Below are 6715 nucleotides of genomic sequence, written 5' to 3'. Positions count from 1 at the left end.
TCTTAGAAAGAATATGTGTTTATTTTTCTACCATCTTGAAAAGAGAAAAGGGTGTTTGCTTGCATGAAAGGAATGGTTGCTATGCATTTGATTCGTCGAAAAATAAATGTGTTTTTGCATGCAATATTTAGTTAGACTCCTTTGGAAAGAAACATGTGCTTTACATGCATGAAATCATTACTATTATGTTAGTTTTATTATGGAATAGAGCATGTGTTTTTCATGTGGAATATCCAATGTGAATAGCTCTCCTTTGCAAAGATAATGTTGGAAAGAACATGCAATTATGTGCACAATAATAACATATATTACGTCAGGTTTCTTGTGAAAAATAACATGCATTCACATGCATAAAAATAATATATATTGTATTAATTCTTTTGGAAAAGAATACATAATTTCATATACAAAGGAATAACTGAGAGGCTAGTCTCTTTTGAATAAATTTTATATAATTGCATGCACTGAGATCAAAGCTAAGATGCTAATATCTCTTAAAATAATATGGACAATTGTAGAGGTCTGTCTTGGAAAAGAATATGTGTTTATGTGAGGGGAATATTAGTTAATGTGATATTTATTTTATAGATATGCTTTGATATTTATATGCTTATAATTAATGTATGTCTAGTGTTGTTAAAGGAAGCATGTTATGATACTTTGTTTACATTTCATGTATGCACATGAATACATGGTGAAGCATCAGTGGTTTATATTTATTATTGGTTTGATTAATATTTGATCTAATCATGACAAAGCTTGCTCACAATAGTAGTTGCAAAAAAAACTACGACATATGCAAAAGATGGATTATGTTTAATATTATGGAAAACAACTGACTAGTGGTTTATATAGATTGAAGGAATGTCAGTTGTAGGATAATCCATTGATCAGAAGAAGCAGGCCCCAAAGACACAATCCTCAAGGATTTGTGCATAAATTATATCATGATGATTGTAATAGATTATAGCTCATTATGTTGTATTTAAGACAATATTTCTTATAAGATATTATGATACTGGTCAAGGGATGGACTCCCTTACAAGACATTGAGTGAGGAGTGAACGCCCTCATGAACGTTTAATCAAGTAAAACATATGTTGGTTTTTCTCTATGGGTTTTCCAAGGTATATTGGTATTAAATGATGGGTTTCCCAACTATGTCATTCTTATGATGTTGATCTCTTACCGTGACATTTACATTATCAAGTATGTGATTATCTAACCTAGTTAAAAGAACTATAAAAATTAATGCAAGGCTATATTAGGGAGCTTATGTTATTATACTACAAAAATGGTTGTTTTATAATGTGGTTTACTATTCCATTCTTAAAATTTACTCTATGTAATGATGATGATATTATCCAATGACCAATTAAGAATATGGGGTAGTAATTTAGAAAATTACATGTGGGTAAATTGTGTAAAATGTTTCTCATCCTATGTGTTTTTATGCGAGGTTACCAAGGGATGTTACAAAAAACATGTAATTTACTGTTAAAAACAATACATTTTTAGGAAATGTTATCAATTTACTCATATATATATATATATATATATATATATATATATATAGATATATAGATCTGTGTGTGTGTCCACGCGTGTAAAAAAAATAGTCAAAATTTTAGTCACATTCGTGAATATTGTTTTTAGGAGAATGTCCAAAAAAATAGGCAATTAGAAAAAAATTTCCCCTAAAAGATTCCCAATTTATATTTTGCATAAAAAATAATGTACCAATTTTATGAAAACTCAAAATTCACATAGACACAATTTCTACCAGTATAGATCCACCGTAGTCATGGATTTAGAAAGTGCTAAGAGGGATCAAATTTCTTCATGTGCAAACCTCTTTTAAAGCACAAAACTTGAAAAAAGGTTTACATATAAGAGATTTGATCCCTCTTAATGCTTTATATATCCATGGTTATGATGGATCTATATTGGTTCTCTCTACACGCACACCACATGTGTAATTTTTGATTGGTTAAATTCCATTTTTTAAATACATAAATGGATTCAACGCTTTGAAAATCACTTTAGGCACTTCGATTGTGTAGACTACTCATTTTAAATTTACAATTCCAACAAATCTCTATTCGATTCTAGACAAAGGAAAAAGCATACCTAAAGGCAAACATGTAAAATAACGAGGCTACTTAAAATGTTTTAACCATAACAATTTATTTTTTCAATTACTTTATATAATATTTACTTAATTTCTTGTTAACCATATATAATACATACATATTTGTCATTGAAATATTCTATTTAAAATGAGAATTGAAATAGTTTAATATTCTATTGAAAATGACGATTGAAATATTTTGTTCATAGATCATATTGTTTGCATTAAAATAATTTTTTTTGTAATCAATATATTTTTAAATACATATAAATATTACTTAACCTTACATAATGAAATTTCCTTCTTATTAGTCTTTTAAGAAGTAATTGAAAATTTTTACTTTCAATTATTTTATTTTTTGAGATATTTTTTTCTTATACTTTTTTTTTCTATATGTAAAATCAATATTGAAATAAAATAACTCATATGCATATTCAAATAGTTTATTCAAGTTATATATGGAAATACTTGTAAAAAGTATCAGAGTTATTTATCTTTTTCCGGTCAAAAGTGAAAATATAAGACTTTCTATTTTCATTATTATATCTCTTCCAAAAGTTAATTTTAAATTATGTTGCTTCACATGAAAGTGAATTTTTTACCACACATCACATAAATGAAAGTAGGATTATTAATATTATATAATGCTTTTAATTGAAACTAGTCAAATATGTATATTCATTTCTGTTTTTTATTATAGCGAACATTGTCTTTTATTTAGAGAGTATTTTATTTATAATTTTAGAAGGGAAACTTTTCAACTCCACTTTGAGTACCAAAGGAATCATGCATCCCCTTATACTAGGTTGTAGAATGCAACTCTCGATGCAATAAACAAAAATTACATATTAGGAAAGCCAACTCATTTTCGTGCATTTCATCTTTTTTTCACCATCTTCAAATTCGTTGTATAAGTACCTCTAATTATCCCTCCAAGATTAATAAATTATTATTTTTCCAAATTTTCATTGCCAATAACATACCTCCATTGTTTATGTACATACTTAGAAAGCCAACTTCCTTTTAAAATGAAGTGACTAACCGATACACTAGTTTCATTATCCTTTTTTCACCATCTTTAAATTCGTTGTATAAGTACCTCTAATTATCTCTCCAAGATTAATAAATTATTATTTTTCCAAATTTTCATTGCCAATAACATACCTCCACCCTTTATGTACATACTTAGAAGGCTAACCTTTTAAAATGATGTGACTAATCGATACACTAGTTTCATTATGAGAAGTGACTGATGAATACACTAGTTTACATCTTCATGTGATTAGTTTTACCTTTTCCTCAATGATCTAACTTCATATGTTTTTTCCATAACATAATTTGAATCATTCAATTGATTATGTTGTCCCTCTATGTTTCACTGAGGTACAATATATTAAATTGGATGAACGATGTGGGATTTCGAAGATTGTCAGAAACCATGGCCACAATGTAGTTTAATAAATCAACTAAGTGGATTGGTAAGACATTAGCCCCTAGGGGTGCATCTTGTTGGTCAGCGAACACACTGTTAAGGTGTTTGTGTTGTTGTGCAGGTCACAAGTTCAAAACTCACTGTGCATAGGGGTGGTGTGGTTGCACTTGTAGGTTATAGTGGCAGTCACCGAGGATCAACTCCTCCGTGTCACGCGAGTATAAGAGTCGGCACGTTACCAATTCCGCTCGGCTAATCATAAAAAAAAACATAAACGCATTAAATAAATTGTTAAAGATGATACGAAGAATTAAATGGTCAACAAAGAAGTAGTAGAGAAAGGCTTTTGAATTGTCTTAAATGTGTGGTTACTTAAGTGGATAGTATAAATTAGAATTGCATGCTAATTAAATAAAGAGATTAAGATAGAGAAAATATTCAAATAAATTTCAGATTAAAATGAAATTAATGAACAAATGTACTTTATAATGGTTAAGAAAATGTTTTTATCTATTTATTTATTTTTTTATAAATATCTTTTTTATATTTATATATTGTTAAATTTCACCCGATTTCAAAATTATGTGTAGGTTTATGAAATTTTTTAAATCTAGATTATACCAAGCATGGTCACGATTTGACCTTGGAAAGGCAAGAGGTATGAATAGAGTAGGGAAAGACATTTTGTAATGAAGCAAACTACATTCAATTACGTCATGGGCATCATAACTGAAATGTAACCTCATTGCAAATTAAAGATAACCTCGTTGCAAAGATGTTAAAGTATTGTTCATCGAACTAATATAACTAGCAATTGTCCCAAAAGGTACAAAGAGAGGCTGATAGACTTATGAAGTTGGAATTGTTGAATTTTTTTACTCTGGGAGCGATGTCCATTTGCAAAACTATAATTTAGAAATCGCTGTCAATGGTCAGGGTTTTATAATAATACAGGAAAGGTCAACTCTAAAATTCTAGAAACAACGAAAAATTGACTTTCCAACATATGTCCTACAATATGGAATTCACTAACTGTTATAATTGTTAGACAATAACTAAGTAAAACAACAGTTACATCTCTAAGGTATCTGGCAAAGACATTTAGTAAAAAGTCTTGACTTCAAGATCCCGAGTTGGCAATTCAAAAAATATTTAGAACAAAAATTTCTTACATATAGGATGGCCATCTTTTCAAAGTCCATTGTCAAAGGTAGAAATAGTGAGTTACCATCAAACCTGTATGCCATATGTTATTATGAAATCCATGACACTACCACATTTATTCTCCTCGTATAGGTTATTTTCAATTCATCCTTGGATATCTTATGTGAATCTTACTTTGCAAAATGCTCTATGCAATGAAATGAATGCACATTTGCTATAACAAATAGGCAAATAGAGAAAAATAAGAAGTAGAAGTAGAGATACAATGCACCACAATTTATGCCCTTGCCTCATGGGCCACCCAATATCAGTAGAAACAGAGATGAAAGTTTGTTGCATTCGTTCATATAAGGTGTCCAAACTTGCCCTAATTTATGTATCGTATAAGTTAGAGAAATAAAATGTGTCCTACCAATAAAATTGCAGAGGAGAGAAAATAAAGCTTTCTCCATACCTTCAAAAGGAAAACAATGAAAATGCACTTTTAGAACCTAGAATAATCTTATACAATGAGAAACGGCTTAGCCTCTTCTTTTTAGTATGCTCTTCTCCCATCACCTTCGGTTATAATATCTTTAAAAGCTCCACCACTGGGTATCATAGGCAAGACATGCTCCTGGTGTGGCACAATACTCTTCTCCCATCACCTTCGGTTATAATATCTTTAAAAGCTCCACCACTAGGTATCACAGGCAAGACATGCTCCTGTTGTGGCACAATGGCATCCAATAAATATGGCTCGGGGTATCGAGCATTTGTGAAATGGCCTCCCTGACATCTGCTTTCTTTGTTACCCTAGCTGCTGGTATATTGCATGCATCTGCCATCTTCAAAAGATTGAGGAAAATCTCAGATTCAACAAATGGATCCCCGAGGTAAGTATGTGCTCTGTTTGCTTTGTAAAAGCGATCTTCCCATTGAACCACCATGCCCAAGTGCTGATTGTTCAATACCATCATCTTAACAGGCAGGTTTTCTACCATGATGGTGGCCAATTCTTGCACATCCATCAGAAAACTGACATCTCCATCTATTTCAACAATAGTAGCCCCTGGATTGGCCACGGCAGCTCCCAAGTGCTGCAGGCAAACCAAATCCCATAGCCCCGAGACCCCCTGATGTCAGCCACAGTCGAGGTCTCTCATATTGGAACCATTGGGCTGCCCACATCTGGTGTTGGCCCACTCCAGTACTGATTATAGCATTACCATCAGTTAATTCACATAGCAGTTGAATGGAAAACTGGGGAGGAATGGCATCCTCAAAATCTTGGAAACTCAAAGGCCATCTTCTTTTATGTTCTCGTAAGTCCCCATTCCACTCGGAAAACTCCAGTCTATCATATCATTCTTGCAATTGTTTCAAACACCCATCAAACTCTGCCGGTGAATGGAACTCAAAACAGATTGCAATTCTATCATCTTTTTGCCATTTTTTTGGTTTAAACTTGATTGTGTACAAATAATAATGAAGATGTGGCCTCATTTTCTGTTGGTGACTCATCTTCTCAATGTGAAGAGTAGCTTTCATCCACCAATGTCATTCATCAGCATTACGCATAAGCACACAGACACTGACTCAGGCAGGGAATGGACAAATATCATAAATATAGAATTTTGATTGCAAAACAACTTTCTGCCATGGATAGCCACCGACAACACCCTCTAAGAGAATTGAAAATAAAAAGAGAAGAGTGTTCGTTGCCGTCAGAAACCTTTGGTGATAAAATTAATTGTGTATGCTCAATTTCACTTGCTAGCTTCTAATCCGAAATGGAGAGCTTGAAAACATTTCATTCTGATGTGAAATTTCTGCCCTAGATGGCTATTGACAATGCCCTGTAGGAGAAGTTAGCAATTCCATAAAAAGAATTTATAAATTAACCGCTTTGCCTAAGTGGGATACTAGTGGACCCCAACGTACTCCATGGACTCATCGAAGGGAAGGAATTCATTTAAATTTGGAGACTTGCCGCTCTCGACATATTA

General features: G+C 31.9%; 1 pseudogene; it reads right to left on the bottom strand.

Moving 5' to 3' along the window:
- Positions 1-5324: 5324 nt before the first annotated feature.
- LOC149150101 (acetolactate synthase 2, chloroplastic-like) lies at positions 5325-6149 on the bottom strand (annotated as a pseudogene).
- Between the last annotated feature and the right edge of the window lie 566 nt (positions 6150-6715).

The sequence above is a fragment of the Pinus tabuliformis genome, chromosome 9 (assembly GCF_031772625.1).
Source record: "Pinus tabuliformis cultivar Carrire ecotype Pingquan chromosome 9, CPIR1, whole genome shotgun sequence".
NCBI classification, from domain to species: domain Eukaryota; kingdom Viridiplantae; phylum Streptophyta; class Pinopsida; order Pinales; family Pinaceae; genus Pinus; species Pinus tabuliformis.
The sequence above is the reverse complement of the archived record's forward strand: the minus strand, read 5'-3'. Positions and strand labels throughout refer to the sequence as shown.